Below are 17,966 nucleotides of genomic sequence, written 5' to 3'. Positions count from 1 at the left end.
TCATGGAGGTAGATGTGAATCACTCGAGAATTTATAGATAGGATTTTTTTTTTATTTGCAGAAATCTCTCTGCTGGCATTTTGTTCTATTTTTTTCCGATTTGGAGTTCGTCTTCTCTTTCTGATATCCTATATCATGCAAAAAATAAAGTTTTCATTTAGTTATCAATCCTCTCTATTGTATGCAGTGGCAGCGAAACTTTATTCTCTTGATGCTCACGAATGAAATTTATTACATGAATGGATTGTTGACTTTTTTCTCGGAAAATATGGGCTGCGTTTATTACTTGCCGAGTCATGACTAATCAATGCCAGTCAGCGCGAAAAAAAGCGCTTTAAGTATTTTTTTTTCATTTAAAGGAGATTTAAAATGCAACATAATATTTATATATTGTTCAATAGGGTAGTTTCCTTCATCAAAGAAAACGAAAGGCATTCATTGCGATTTGTTACCCGCCATTAGTGTATTCATAAAATACAAATTATTTTGTTTTAGAAATCCCAGTTTAGGCGAATGGCAATGGTCAATTTTATCCTCAATTGAAAAAGGCCAGATTGGCGCCCATGCGTAGCCACTCCACGTGACCTCACAGGGACCTAGTTTCTATACGAGTATAGAGGAGTTTTACGCCGTCTGAGATTACCAATGCACGCATAAGGCACAGAGTTCAGGGATACGTCTCTTAATAATCACCTGTTATAACTGCCTAAGGTCGGAAAGTTTTCTTCGTTTGATATGGTATTAATAATCCTTATTTAAGCCAAGCGCTACCAGCTAGCAGGGTACTCTGCTACCTGCAGGCATCCTGCGTCGTATCAGCGCTCAAAGTCTCGCCCCAAGGTCACCTCACTTGCAGCAGCGGGAACCAGAACGACGTCACCCGTAGTTTACCCAGCATTCATACTTAGCCGTCGCGTGTTCGAGCGCTTGAAAATTTTCACTTTTCATTTAATCGCAAAAAATAGATATCGTCATTAAAAAATCAAAAAGCGTGAAATACGTACTCCAGGAGTAATAATGTTTCGATTTAGGCAATAAAAAAATAATAGGAAACCACCCTATTGAATTTCACTTCACGATCGGTTTATATAAATTGTATTATATTTTACATTATATAAGACACGGTCTCCGGCGTTATTTTGTGGAACCGCTTCATCATAGAATAAAAATACTTTGTTCTATTCCACACTTTATTTTAAATAGTACGACCCGGGTTTCTGCATATCATGCTATCATCAGGTCCCGAAACCCGGTTCGTACCCTTTTTCGCGTCAATAGTGGTAATATAGTATAATATACTCGTGGGAAATTGCAAGTATTTATTTCAATACATTTATTATTAAAGCGAGTCATGTCACCTTCTTCAGAATCCATGAACCACTACAGGCAAACAACATTCCAACAAATTTCATGCGAAGAAACAATTACGCGTTGCCATAAATACTTATTTTAAAGTATGACGCCATATTCACAATTTTTTGGTAGCACATTAATGCATTTCAAGTGATTTCACCTTTTTTTTCGCTGTTATCATTGTCCTCAACTCGCTGGCATGACTGAATATCCTCCAGACAATTTCGCAGATGTTTTTTTACTCACTTCTGCTCTCGTTGCAATGTGCTATGAGTGTATTTTTCGTTTCTTAGACTGCCGTCCTCACCTGCTCTAATAAATTCTCTTCATACACTTTATCTTGCTACCTGGCTTTGTAGTCGAATGGACTCGTTTATTTATCGAAGTTATTATTTACCTATTTTAATTTTGATATAGGTACTCATCTTTTGTCCTGCTGCTTAGAAATTTCTCGATTTTTCTTTTTTATTTTTACCTTTTTTTAACCTTTTTAGTGGTAGCCTAGTAGGTGAGTACTTGGCTGCTGATCTCGGGATTCTGGGTTCGAATCCTGGGTCTAGCATTTGGACATCACCCGAGGAAAATACTCGCAGTAAGAGGCAACCCAGGGAATGGAATTCCCTACCCCGATTGTGAGAAGTTTACCCACCTGTAGCTTAGTTCGAGGTGAGATCTACCTTCACCTATGCAAACCCACCTTCGACCTGAACCACCTAGTGAATGCATTTAGCATTTATTACAGCCTTCTCTAAATCCCTCTATGTATCGGCTATGACTTCAAGCATATCAGCAAATCGTATCAATCACTAATTCTTTGTGGCGATTCTTTTATTTTCCCACATGCAATTTTTGCATTTTCTGTTGGTATGTCTTGAAGTTTCCATTCACACCAAACCATTGTTGAAAGGTGCGAGTTACACAATGGCGACGAGAGAACTTTCGCCAACAAGACCGCTCCATTGTTTAGCAAAACACTCTGCACAAACACGTGTCTGTAGCTCTCATTGTTCTCCCATACCTTCCTAAAACCGAGGCATTTTTCCCCTCTGTCACCACCCTCAGTATCCATGCACGACTGTAGGTAAACAACTTTAGGGAATTTTCCATTGAAGAAGTTCCGGCCATTGATTTGTGTCGATCATCGGATTGACAGGAAGGTTTATAAAAAGAAAGCTTTTCGCCCAAATACATGCTACTCTCTCATCCACAACCATTTTCTCCAACCTTCCGGTAATCGAACCCGGGTCTTTGTCACGTGTGGACCTTCATACCCCCTGCCGACACCTCCGTCTCTTCTTTGTGTCGCAGGGAGCGCATCGCTTTCCGCTTGGTCGGGCCAGACACACGACCGATCGCCAAACAACTAAAATTCCATTCTCCCCAACGTACCAGAAGTGGGGTTCTCCGTTCATTCCGGTGATCCGAGTCATGTGATTCGGTCAGGGTCTTAAACCAGGGTCGTTCGTCCAAGGAGACAACTTAAGGAGGAACCTGCGCTTCGAAATACTGCTTTCATTATTTAGATGAACTCGACAAAAACAAGATACAATGGCTCAATATGTAATTTATAAAAATTAAAAGTAATTTTAAATCAATGAAAATAGCTTTACAATGCATGAAATTCACTAAAAATGGACTAATTCTGTAATATGAAGAATGGCTGTTATATTGACTCTTGTGTATCGGAAGAATTTAAAAACTTTCTCTGGTAATGCAATAAAGCCTCATAACTATATCATTTGGGATGAATAAAAAGCACTTTAACTAGTGACACATTTTTCTCTGTTAATTTTAACCTAATTTGGAAAAATGATTTACATATATATAATTGCTGACCACCAACTCAACCACGCTGTCAACATACCGTAGTTTCACACCGGTTTAGCACCTTTGTTTGTTTGCGCTACCTCGTTGAGTTACGTTGCATTGTGATATTATTATCATTTTATTATCCAAATTACTTAGCCTTAAATTATTAAATATACCTTTTGGCTGAAGTGATGGCTTCATCATGCCGATTTAAGGGCAAATTTGTGCCTAAAGGTAAGGGTAAGAGCTTGGATAATCTGGGGAAACGAAATGTGGCCGAAAGTGAATCCATCAATTCCATCGAAGTGATTCCAAAGGGTGCACCTGTTGAAGGATGCCGAATCGTCGACGTGCAGTTTTTGTGCAAGCAGATGATTTCTACGCATTTTTCTTCAATTTTGTCATTCGATGATATAACTGAAGAAAATCTAATCGGACTGGAATGTAAATGGCATTTAACATAAAAGTGTCAATACGCTTCGGGATGTCATTGGCAGAAAATCAACTCAAGAGGCGGTAGAGGAGAAGAAGTAATTTCATCTCCTCTTGTTTGTGAGCAAATTAAATATAAGGTTGGCTTGCACATCTTCTCTTATAAGCTTTAAATAAAAAAAACTTTCTATAAATACATATGTCATCTAAGGCTTCTAATACGCCTAAATTGCTTGTAGTTTATTTACTGCTGTCTCCGGGAAACGTCTCAGTTCTTCGTGAATGCCTGACAATCGTTTAACCTTAAAAACATTATCGTTTGTGTCCACAAATATCCACAGGGAGGAATGACGTCTCGGTAATTTAACTGGATAAAGCACTCGACCGGAAATCGGGAGATCCGGTTTCAAATCCTTGTCAAGGCGAATGATAAATTCTCTGTGAATTTTTCGCGCAATTTGGGTAATGCTGGTGACTCCCGTAAAAGTTAACACCGTGGCTAGTCGCGGTATACTCAAAACTAAAAGACTCTGGTGGGCGTTTAGCCTAACAATGGCGGACACAGTGGAAGAAAAAATGCAGCGACTTGACATCGATACTTCCACCGCACAAACGCTCAACAATCGCCCATCGAATTAAATCCGCTCATCCAATACTACTAGGGCTACTAGATGAGCGGATTTGATTCGGTGGGCGATTGTTGAGCGTTTGTGTAGTGAACGTATCGACATGGTAACAGAGTAGTTCTGAACTTTCAAGGTCACAAGGGTGTCAATGCTGTGGTAGACGGCATAGGTAGGGTTTCTGCATATCATGCTATCATCAGGTCCTGAAACCCGGGTCGTACCATTTAAAATGAAGTGTGGAATAGAACAAAGTATTTTTATTTTATGATTTTACACTATGTTCATTCTTTGTACTGAATTGAAGAAGTCATCTGGAAATGGCGAAAAAAGTATTTAAACAGACCGTGGAGTTAAATTGAAGACTTTGCGAAAAATTGCTATTTAATTTTAACTCACTGGCATGATTACAGTCTTTCGATACGAGGCAATTTGAACGAGGAAAAATGAACGGTTCGCTCACGAACGACACAGCCGAACACAGCACCCCCAACAAAGCAACCCTCATCAATGAGGCTTTCAGAAGTGTCAACCCCCTCTCTACCCCCCCCCCCTGTATTTTCCCACCCGCGGCGGCTCCTCGCACCTCCTTTGAAATGGCTCCTTCTTTCCGCTTCCAGTCTTGCTTAAAAAATCCCTCCTCTTTCCATCGCGACCCTTCTTCGCCTTCTTCTCGGACTATCTGACAAAGACGCCACCGCGCACAACCACCCCCTTCCACAAGGCGGTCTGGGGGAGGAAAAAAAAGTGGGACGGTGTAGCGGAGCAGATACGTGACCTTAGACAGCGATACTTTGCTTGACGCTACTGAGATTACTGAGTGTACCATTATGCCACGTTCAGATTACGAATTTCCGAGCGATCTTCCTAACGATAGTTGAGATATCTAGCTGAGTGAATGTATGTCCGGAAAATAGTCCACGTAATTCCTAACGCTGCCACTTTACGATGGGTATTATTTTTATTAAATATATTTTCACAGCATTTTTTCTGGTTTTAGGCAAGGTACGTGTATCACCAAGCACTCTCGTCTTTTTATTCTGTGTTGAAAAATTTTCTGACAATCCGACAAGTATTTAAAATTGCTGCTTTTTGTATTGTAGGCCTATTGTGCCTAATAAACAAGTTTTTCGGCAGTCCAATAGTTTGAAGACCTTGATGGATTGAATGAGGCACTACTCCTGTGGCGGAGATAATGATTGGTATTATGTGTACTTTATCTGATTTCCACAATCTCTTGATTTCATTTTTAAGTTCTTCATACTTTTCCATTTTGTTGGTGTGGGCTGTAGTGATATTATGCGAATTAGGTATGGCAATATCTATCAAGTACGCTTCATTGTGAGTTTTATCTTGCACTACTATATCAGGTCTATTGCTATGGACTGTTTTATCGGTAGTAATTGAACGGTCATAATAAATCTTGCAGTGATCGTTTTCAAGTATGGTTTTAGGTGTGTACTTATAACAAGGAACTCCATTTTCTATGAGTTTGTACTTCAGAGCTAATTTCTTATTATTATTATTATTAAAGTATTCTACCGATCAAGGTAGGTTTCCATGGAGTACTTGAGAAGAATTATAGGATCCTCCCTCCCCATCAACCACTTCCCTCTTCAATTCACGATAAGGCCTTCTCCCTTTCATTCTATCTAAAAAAAACCTATTCTTTTCCCTCCTCTACTTCGTTTTCCTAACATTCTACCCTCTAACACTATTTTCAACATACCCTCTCCGCTATACGATGGTTAGGTGCTGTAAAACCTGAAGAGGACCAGTGACCAGTTAACAATATATTCTAATTTGGAACGGAGCAACGCGATATATCTACTGTCCTTATCGCATGAATATTGTTAAATTTTGGACAGATTCTCATAATGAATCCTACATTCTTTAAATTTTTACCAACAGTTCGGTCTAGCTTTAGTTTAAGCACATGAAAACATAAAAATTCTTTTGCTTCTTAATTTCCAGGATTTCAATTTTCTCACGCAGTCACGTCGTCAGTTGTTATCTCACACAATTCCACAACGAGGGCAGCACTGAGTTACGATGGTAACTTTTAGACGTGCAAACGTGCCGTAGTCCCGATCAACGTCGATACGATCATAGTGTAAACGGGGTATTAGTTTCACTAAGCTGCCATTTACGCCAGTGACCCACTCACACCAATGAAATAGACGAAAAATTCCTAGTATATCCTAGTTTTATATAGTTTTTACATCGTAGAGTTTTCCCCCTTTTTTGCCCAGTAAAGAGTACGGCCTATGGAATTTATTATCTTTCAAATCCCAACGATTGGTTCGAATATTATATCCCAGATACATCACTTCATTTGCCGCCAATATGTTTACTCCGTAAGAAATGTACTACCGTGCTCAGGTTAAGTTATATTTGATTGAAACATTAAGAAGACGCGTTACTTCCGGTGGACCTTTTTTTTCGTGACGAGAAGGTACTTTGGTAAATGAAGAGCAAACTTAGTGCATGTCCACAGTAATTTTATTTGGTAAAGTAATTGAGAAGGTACTTGTTGAAATAATAAAACTATCATCTTGAAAATTTTTGAGTACAAAGAGTAAAAAGTCGTCATTTACCTTTATCTCTTGATTTAACATTTATCTCCATTTTTATCACATGTAACACCTTTAAAAATATGAACTAAGGAAGAAAATATGAGAAAAAATGACAGAATCTGATTAAATCATTTAACGATTGTCATTTGGAAATCGCTAATGGCTATTCATTTACATCTAATTAAGCAAGGTAAACAGCATTTTTCGGTTGTAAATACAGGGGAGACCGTTTTCAATAGTGCATCTATTTGATAACTAGACGGAGCGGTGTGATGACTTGAGTGTTTGCCTCCTACATAATCGGCCTGGGCTCAAATCCCGCCGGTGGCAGAGAATTTTCAGAGATTGCCCTGCTTGAATGATGTGTTGAGGACATTTCAAGCGCAACACTCCGTCCGTCGGATGGGACGCTAACCTGTGGTCCCTATGGCGCCTTTAGTTAAGAGTAGGGCTAATGCTGACGCCAGACTTCTCTCCACCCTTCCTTCCGTACCCTTCCCTCATGGCGCTAATGACCTCAGCTGTCGGTCGCCCACTCCAGATAAAATACCATTCGTTTTTTATATTTTCATCTGTGTTAGTTCATGGATAAAGGGACGTGCCTTGTGATGGAAAAAGGTATGGAATTTTCATCTCCTGAGCCACCGCGGAAAATGATATGATCGCATTAAACGCCATTTACCGCCATCCATGAAGCAATCACTGGAGATATCGCCTGACGGAAAATGTGATCCTGTTCCTACCTTAAGTACTACATACTACCCCGCAAGCTGCATAAAAGGCGCGTGGCAGGGACTGTTAGGACACCAGCCATTTGCACTCCAAAAGGAAATTCTCTTACGAAATTACGACTGGAATTTATTAAAGTCCTTTACGGTTCGGGGGAAAAAGGAATTCGAATATCCGTCCGTTCGGCAAAATATCTCTCTTAATTATCACTTCTGTCGGACCTGGAAATATAGTGGGGCCCTAATATTATGTTCTCCGTGTCGCTTTGAAAGATATCCATTCTCAATTGTTCAAACAATCTAAGCCTAGCGCGCAGCCTCCTAGCCTCAAGCGGCTCCCAGCCTAATTCGCTTAACATCTGGGTAACGCTGTCTGTACGCCTATCGCATGGTGCATAGATTTTGTCACCCAGTGTTTTTGCGTTTGCTGCCGGCAGAAAAAACTACTTTTACACGTGTTAAATTGAAGTCATCAGTTTGAACTGAAATTTGTTTGCACTTATGCGGATTTTGCTTAGTATCTGGGTAACGCTTTCTGTACGCCCGTAGCAGTTATTGACGAACCGCGCAGCCTTCCTTTCTATTTTATTCAGTTCGCGGATTAAGTCTTTCTGCACCGGATCCCATGCGCTCGCTGCTTATGCAAGGTGCGGCCGGACGAGGGCGAAATAGCACCTTTCTTTTACTTTCTCATCCGAAAATCTTCCCACATTACGCTTGACGAATCGTAATTCCTTCTGAGGTCATCATCATCACTGGTCAACAATCCTAGGATTGGTTTGACGCAGCTCTCCACTCAGTTCTCCTATCAGCTAATCTTTTAACACCTACGTATTTCCATCTGAGGTATGCCGAGAATATTCCTTATAGGTATTCCCCACGCGAGGTTCGAGGTTACCTTAACTCTCAGGTATTTCACTTCGTCTGTTGCCTTTATGTTTACCATCCGCAGCATAAACATGGTTAAAATTTGACGAACCGTCATGCATTTGCCCTGATTAAGTTCAAGAAAGTAGTATCGGAAGCGGCACAGTAACTGCAGCGTTACGGTATCCATAGCAGTATGGTACTGGTAGCGGCACGGTATCGGTCCAGCTCTCCGAAAAACGAAAAAAATTGAGAAGGGTGAGGCGATAAGATCGAGAGTAGGGAGGAGGCGAAAACCCATCTCATCGCTTGGTCGGATCCCAATATGGGAGACGGGCAGCAAGCAGTTCCACGACGAATGAGGGATGGGTTGTGGAGGATGCTTTTGGGGGGGAGGTGCAGGGGTCACGGCGGCGTGCATTGGGGTGCTTGCTTCCGTGCTTTCACCGTGTGCAGCCGCCGCTTTCGAAGGAAGTGCGTTCGGCTGTTTGGTGATGGGGAATTATGGGTAAAGGGGGGGGAGGACAACGCAGCTGTGGAGCTCCCTCTACTCTCCCCAACTCTTCTCACGCACATATCCTTCCATCGGAGAGAACTCTTTCGGGCGGAAAAGGAAGATGGCAAGGGACTTTAAGGAAAACAACCTCTGATGTGAGTGTCTTCTAGGGTAGGCTCAAAATCCCACTTCCTAGTATAGTCTCCTCATCTTATCCAGAATGGAACCATAAGATCAGGAGCTGACAGCGTTGTACTGAACGTTTCTCGAGCTTATTTCTCCATTATGAGGCATCACATTCGACATAAAGAGCAGCACATCACTTTTCCGGCGTGTGTGAGCACTCAATGATTATCGGGAAATCGTTGGGGTTAAAAATTCCATCGTCGCCAAAGTTACGAACTGCTCATCATCTGATGCAGTGATCAAACAACCAGGCTGTATACTTAGCGGGATCCCTGCATTAAGGCCGTTTTACACGGTACACGGAATTGCGCAATCTGTACGTGCGAAGGCGCAATCAAAATTGCGTCGTGTAAAGCGGTGAATTGCTAGAACACATGCGAGAATGCGTGGATGCGAGACGGCAAAATAGCCCCTGTTCTAATTTCGTTCATTCATCCGCGCAATTCCACGCCATTTTAGAAATTAATGCAGCTCTAACCTGCGCAATTCCGTGCCCCGTGTAAAACGGCCTTCAGACTGCCCTGAAGACGATGAGCAATGCGCTCTTCGTAGCGCTGGCGACGACGGAGTTTTTAACCCGAGCGATGGCCCGGGAAACATTCAGTGCTCGTATACGCCGGGAAAGTGATGTGATGCTTTTTTCCGTCTAATTTTAATGCCACATACTACTTCATTTTTCCAACCGTTTATCCGATGAAAAAATTGTTCAAATATTTATTATTTATCGGAGAAATGACGAAGTGCAGGACATGATGGGTGAGGAGAAGCAGCTTCTGGAAGAGATACGTAGGAGACAGAGGGTATGGATGGAGGAAGTACTGAGCGGGGAGGGGATGTTGAAAATAGTATTATAGAGGATAGAATCTTAGGTAAACGAGGGAGAGGAAGGGAGAGAACAGGATTTTTTTTAGATAGAACGAAAGGGAGATCCTTATTTTGAATTGAAGATGGTAGTCAATGAAGGGAGAGTAGACTGCCCGAATACTTATCAAAAATCTCCGTGGAAACCTATCTTAATTGGTAGACTACTTAATACTAATAATAATATCCGGGAAAATCGCAGCGTGTACGCTATATATCATATTTAATAAGGAAAAGCCAACCTGTGCAATCTCAGAAGTCAGTATTAAAGATGCACAATATCGATGTAGACATGCCATAAAACGACAAATTTAACTATTTTAATCTGTTTGAGTGCTAAAATAATAATACTAATCAAGGGAGGTGTGATGTCTGATTTCAGTCTAGGTATAACCGAACTGGAAAATTGTATGTCGATGGCTAAGTTCTAACCACGCGTATCTGAAATTCGGCCGGCTTGAGACGGGCATCTTAAACAAAGTGTAGTAACAAAAAAAAATACAAGCAAAGAATAACTCTTCGATGAATGCTTAGTTTTCAGTTTTATGAACTTATGGTTTTTAATTTCAGGGTGCAAGTAAAAGAAATTAATCCTTTATTTCCTCTCCTGAAAAGTTGCTATTTTTGAGATACGTGTTGTTAGAACTTAGCCATCGATATGAATGACCTTTCTACAGTCATTCCTTGCAATATCTCATGTTGATTATAACTTATTTTATCTTTCACAATTTACTTGGCGGGAAAGAGCATGTGTACAAGAAGGGATCATGGACCGGTGTCTTCGATCTGAAGGCGTTTAATTAATAGCAGCGGGCGTAACTTTGTGGAAATCCTTTATCGTAGGAAAGAATAAAAAAAAACTTGGCTATTTCCACGAGGTAATTTATTGCGGCCGACCATGGTTTCGTTACCACGTAACATTGTCAAGGTCCTCGATACACCTTGATAATGCTACGCCAAGTTTTTATTTCCTCTATCCCTGAAAACGTTTGGCAGTAGTACCTGCGAAACTGTTGTATTTTACTGTAAACCTAAACCGACGTGGTAGTAACCGAAAAATGGAGAGTTTGGAATTACGATACCGTGGAAACATTCATTCTCACACTACACGTGTGTACTTCGGGTAGGGAAAAAGAAAGATAAATCGTATTGAAGTATTTTGGGCGTTATCGTGCTTTTCATGAAGTACTTCCTTGTCTACTCCGACATAAAAACTGCGTCCCCTTCCCCCCGCGTCTTGTGCGATTATAGCCTACCTTCTTTCCTCTTTCCTCTTGCCGACGCAACCCTGATTATACTTCTTAACACCTCCTTTTTTACCACAGCGGAAAGATACCCTCCAATATTCATTCTTTTGCCCCCTTTGACGCTCAGTCACTGGCTGACTTTTTTCACCTCCACCGATCGCATCACTTCGTTTCTGAGGTCTCCTATTCGATTAGCTTACAAACGAAATCTCTCTGCGGATTAAATCGCTCCAAAGCCTTCCATCCGAGCCCAACCATCCCTGAACAGTAAGTGCCGACTTGGCATCTAGTGCTCTACAGTGCGATTCAGTGATGCCACCGCTCTTGCTTAAGCGAATTCCCATCCCGCTAAACGTGACCAACCGCCTCTTTACCTGCCCAGATAGCTTTATTTTATCTCTCCATATTGGTCGCGTCGCGGTTTGAGAGCTGATTCAAATCCAATGGAGAACGTGGTGCAAGTAAGCTGTGCCGTAAAACCCTAAATCACTGCCCGAGAACAGAAAATTTCCAATCGGAACGAAATAGTAATTGAAACTATCTTGTCATGATAAAAATAATTAAATAGAATCCTAGTTACAATACTTTTTTGTACTTCAAGATTTCTGTAACTTACCAAAACTGCGGGACGGAATTGTTATATGAATTCCTAAAAAAATATATGTAATTTACGATTCCTATATCATAAATTTTTTCGGGTCATGACTTATGTATTATGATAAAATACTTCAACATTTTTTATTATTCTTTTATTTGACCACAATTGTAGCATTATATATCCATAATGTAGATGTTTTTGTTACGTAAATACACACTTTTGAAACTAAAAGTAATTTAAAAATTTACGGTAGATTGAATATATTATTAATCACAAGAAAACTAAGGTAATGCGGTTTTGTAAAGCATCACGAGCGAGGAATGTGAGACTCAAGATAAAGGTGGGTGGTGAAAAACTTGAGCAGGTTGAGCAATTCAACTATTTAGGCAGTACGTTAGAGGAAAACGGATACAGTAGTAAGGACATAAGGAAGAGAATCGCATTAGCGAAGGAGGCATTCATGAACAGGAAGGAGCTTCTTAGAGGATCGTTGTGTAAGAGTTTAAAGAAAAGGTTAGTGAAGAGTTTGATCTGGAGTGTAGCTCTCTACGGTGCGGAAACGTGGACTCTGAGGAAAGAAGACGAGAGAAGATTGGAGGCGTTCGAGATGTGGGTATGGAGAAGAATGGAGAGGGTGAAATGGACGGAGAGGAAAAGGAACGACGAAGTGCTGGATATGGTTGGCGAGGAGAGAAAGCTTTTAGATGAGATACGCAGGAGACAGAAGGTTTGGATGGAGTTAGTGCTTAGCGGTGAGGGGATGTTGAAAATGGTGTTCGAGGGTAGAATGTTGGGGAAACGAGGGAGGGGAAGGAAAAGAATAGGATTTTTAGATAGATTGAAAGGGAGTAGGCCTTACAGTGAATTAAAGAAGGCAGTGCTGGAAGGAAAGGGAGGCTCCCAGATCACCTCTTTAGTACTCCATGGAAACCTACCTTAATCGGTAGAATACTATAATAATAATAATTGACTATATTTTTTTACACTACCTTCATAATTTGAATCATGTTCCCAGATCATGTTCGCATTAAATAATGAAACGTTGAAGAACATTAGAATAAGTATTTTCACACTGCATTTCTGTTGAGTTCGCGTTTTTCTTAAATTTAAATTATTTATAATTTGTTACCGGGTAGCTTTTCAAAGGATATTATGCTGTGTGCGAATGATTGAATTAATAAATTCTTGAATACGTGGTAACCAATGGAAAAAAAATTTTAAAATTCATCCTCTTCATAGAAAAGTTAGTCGTATTGTGTTCACATTTAAATGGAAGGGAAAACTTCTCTTCCTCTCGTTCAAAATTCCACTTCCGATATCTCTGCTCCCGAGCTCTGAGTTTTCACACTCTTCGACTTCCACGCCCGCATAAGACCTTCGAGTTTTTCGCTTCAACTTGCTCCAAGTTGGAAACGCCCAAAGCACCCGGGGAGTCCTTGCGTCGTGTATGTGAACGAAAACTTTAAATTGTCAAAGAATACGATTGTCGAGGACATAAATTCCACCGACACCTTCCGAAGCCGCCTGCTAACAAGGATATTCTTCACACCTCTCTCGAAAACTCTCCTTTGACGCCCATGTGTTAAAAGTTTTGGAGTCATATAAACTCGGAGAGAGATCTTAAAAGTCAATTCGCCTCACTGCGACCAGCAATGTCAGTTGTGGTTCTATGGGGGAATCTTTTTCCCTTGAAGAAGTTGTCTCGATGATACAATATGCAATACGAGTGACAGGGCCAAGGTCTTATTTAAAGCCTAAAGAAGAGTTCACGGGTTTCCCACTGGGCCCGTGTGTTGATTTGTTCCGACATTTCTGCATCTACATTATACCCCGCGAGCCACCTCAAGGGTGTTTGGCAGGGGGTGAGAATACACCCATATGCGGTACTCATCCTCGTCGTTGTCATCGAAGAAAAAGGCTATAACACAAGCACATACCAGCAGTTGGAGTGAACTCTCACCGATGATACATTGCTCCATGCAACATGACGCCAAGCATGCAAAAAGTACAATATTATTAAGCGAATAAATATCCATGCAGCTGAATAAATATAGTAAGACATTAATTAAACGAAATTAGATGAAAATTAAAGCAAGAGCCCACAAATTCATGGCAGAAAAGGAAAAAAGAAAAAAATGTATGCTTACATTTGGCTCACATAACCAATACACCAATTAAAAAATGAAAAAGTAAGGTACTTTTTCTCACAATTTATTAAAGACGACCGGTTTCGTCGCAGAGGCGACATCTTCAGGTAGAGAAATCCTTATTTTTGTAGTTATTTTGTTGTTTATTTGGTTGCTATTACGCGTTGGTAGGGAGGGTTGCGTTGGGGTTGGAGCGTTACTCAACTTCAGGGGAATTTCCAAGAGGGGGGGATAGTTGACAAAAATATTCTCATTTGCTAAAATTCCATTACTGATGTGCTTCCTAATCTCCAACTCCTCCAAGCAGTCCATCATTCTTCCCTTTTTCTCAAGGTGTAGAATTTGAAAATTCCCCTGAAGTTGAGTAACGCTTCAATCCCAACGCAACCCTCCCCTACCAACGTGTAATAGCCACCAAATAAACAACAAAATACCTATAAAAATAACGATTTCTGTATCTGAAGATGTCGCCTCTGCGACGAAACCGGTCGTCTAAAATAAATTGTGTGAAAAAGTATCATAAGTTTTAATTGTTTACAATGGATTTTCACAAACTTAAGCCTGAAACCATCGAGTTTAATGTACCAATTAATTGCATTTGTGGCACATCTGTTACTATCCATGATGAGGCGTAATCTGCCATCGTCTTCCGGATAAATATTTATAATTTTTTGTTGAACAAGCTAATATAAGGGGAATAGTAATCCCTGTTGAAAGCCATGTGAACTTTCGGATATTCTTGTAAATCGATTCATGATCGGTACACCATCTGAGTTTTGATTGGTGGTATATTTCACTCTTTACCCTCGGTGACATCAACATATTGAGCCCAATTAGGTATTGTGAGCGTTATTTCATCAATTTTCATCCACTCTATAAATGATGTCCACTTCCCTCCGCTCATCCGTTTGTTATTCAACTATTAATGCAATTTTGATTGGTGGTAGACGTTTGTTATTGTTTTCATATCCTCATGTTACCATCCGTCCTACTTCAGGGTTTCTTCAGCCCGGCGTGCGGCCAATCGTCCTTCTAAATCACACAATGCACTTCGAGCCCTACTATAGGGTGTTTGGGTGGGGGTGATCAATCAGCTGCATGCAAGAGGATTCTCATATGCATACCACACGGTCATAAAAATATTACCATTAATAAGAAAATATGCGTCCACATTCATGCAAAGGCAAACCTTGCCAACGGTTAGTAATTTGTATTTTAATTCTATGGAAGGTTAGAACAATGGAGAAATTACAGTATTCAATGAGTCGTCCTAACGAGTGACGCCATTTATTTCTTTAATCAAGGTACCGTTTTTATCCTTAATTGTACGAGGAAAGAATGACCCTTTATATAATTCTGTTTTGCAGTCCATTTCTTTTATTTTCTTCTTTGATCTCTTCCACAATAGTTCGTCGGCTAGCGAAGGATGTGTTTCTCGTCGTCTGAGAAAAACCTTTTACTCCTAATTTACCAAGTAAATTTAGCCTACACTTTGTTCTACGCTCCTTTAAAATATCCCATTTTAACTCCCCATCCATAAACTCTAAATCCCATCCATAAATTCCGCCATCATCCTTTCGTTTCCTCTCCAGTTCAAAAATCTCCCTATTTTACATGTATTTCCGTCTCCGCTTTCAATTTTCTTACAGTGTACTGCCATATTCTACTTATCTGTCATTTCATGTAAAATGAACTTGGTAGTTGAAATAACATTGGAAATAGTAATCGATGGGAGTAAAATACTCCTCTTCTTCATGCTTAGAGGCAGTGATTTCGACTCCATTCATTGAAAAGCAGCTTAAACACCATTGACTGTTGTATGCTAAAATAATTGGTGCCTACATCTTTCCTAACGGTAAGCTGTTAAAGTCAATAGCAGCTTTGATAATATTTTATGAAAGGGATATCTTAATCTCCTCAAGGCTCGCTACCCTGGTACATTTATTTTAATATTTTGTTGCTATTTACCACTCTTTTGAACAAAAAAATAAATGATATAGGAACCGCTTATAATATACATTTTTACGAATGCATATGTTATATTTTAATGCCATCGTGGGTAGGTAAATTACAAAATATATAAATATTTAATTGTTCAAAGAGATATTAAGAATTAGTGCATCGTTAATAGGTATTACCAAGAACTAAATCATGGGTGTCCCATTTTTTTCAACGGGAAAAGGCATGAGAACATGGTTTAAATTTAATGAAAATGGTATTTTCTTCGTTTGTCGGTGAAATCTTCATAATATTGTAATGTACTTGGGTTTATGAATAACTTCGTGTCCTATGTTTACGATAATAATTATAATATATGATATAATTCATACATTGCATATAATTCATCGCAAATAATAAGCATCGGCTATAAAAGAATGAAATTAGGCATCCCAGAAGAGTACTCTTTTGGTAATCTCTAAAAATCATCTAAACATCAAGGCAAGTTTATGCACAGAAAAATGTGTTAATTATTGAAAAAATGTTAAACTAATTGTAAAATAGCAACAAAGTAGAAATCATTACAACAATATCTATAAATGCATACGCACTAACGCAATCGTTGCTGTGTTTAAATGCACCATAGATGAAATTTTTCCCTGAAAAAATCATTTGCCAAGCCAGAACCCGGTCCTCTCAATTTCCGTACTCTCGGAAGCATTCTCGACTGGCAGATCCGGGTTCGAGATCCGGCAGAGCCGAATGATTTTTTTCATGGCGATTGCCGTCCTAGGTGTACTTAACTTTGCACCCAAGCGCCTGACTGCGTTCAATGTTACTTGTTTCAAGCAGTGCTTTTTAATTCTACAGCTTAGTATACTAGTACATATTGCCTTAATATATTTTTAAGACTTTCCATGGTAAAGTTTTTAAGAGTAAGTGTTCAATGATTCTTGATCGATTACATTGAGATTTACTGAGGAGAGATGGAAATTGGGTATTTGCTTCAAACTTCAATTGCTAGTTGTATGATATTCGAATAAATGTATTTTTTTTAAGTACATTAGGTGTATTTTGTCTTTTTACTTTGTTCTTACTTAGGAAGACATTTCATTCATTTATTTAAAATCATGCCACCACCAGGCATTAACTGCTTGTAGCCATAGGTAATAAATAAATATAACTATCAGCAATAAGTTCGCGAGTAGCTTTGTTGAATTTTTCGATAATCATAATTTGCGCCCGTGCGCGTGACTGCATGCTAAGTTACTTGTTTCATGCAGAGCCTTGGCGTTAGCCTTGGCAGTCGCTGAAATCCGCAGAGGTGTTGGAAGGATGGCTATAATACACCCCTAACTCCACACATAGCCAGCCCTTCTTTCCTACCTCAGTGTCGCAGACAGGAAGATGATGTAGAGGCTGGAAGCGGCAAGTAAGGTCCATGGCATTTGAGGCTATGGAAACTGCCACCGACCAACCCCTCCCATCCTGGACCCCTACCATGATCCCATGCCCTTAGCGCGCCCCTCTTTAGCTGCCAGCAGGGGGGTGGGACCCCCAGTATACCATTTTTCTGACCCCCTGCCGGTCCTGAGCTCTGCCGTGTTTTTCACGACACCCCCACCACCTTTCCCTTTAACGCACGGCTGACTTCTGGTATTTGACACGGCGTGTGTGAGTAAGGACTCTATAAGGACCCCTTGCCCAATTGAATACCCTTAGGTGGAAAAAAAGGCAGCCACCCTCTGGCCAGGGGTGTATCCCCGCCCCTTCCATCAACCCTTGGGTCCATCCGTGGAAATAGCTCCGTGGAGGGAGGTGGCGATAGCTGTCAGGATTTATGAAGTGGATGGTTTTTCAAATGAATAAATGTTATAAAGTGAGGTCTCCGCAGGGGTTTTTGGGAAACGCGTCCCTCGGTTACCCTCGTCTTCACGGTTATATACGGGAGAAGTCCCTTGGCCGGCCCTGACTGGTCACGAAGAAGATTTTGGTGGATAGGACGAATGCTAGAGGGATATGTATGTAACATATATATTATTTTAAAAATCCAGTAGATATATAAAAAATAAACTGGAAGAAAAAAATCCAACCAAATATGTCCT

This window comes from Ischnura elegans, chromosome 6 (assembly GCF_921293095.1).
Source record: "Ischnura elegans chromosome 6, ioIscEleg1.1, whole genome shotgun sequence".
NCBI classification, from domain to species: Eukaryota; Metazoa; Arthropoda; class Insecta; order Odonata; family Coenagrionidae; genus Ischnura; species Ischnura elegans.
This window is presented reverse-complemented; position numbering follows the sequence as displayed.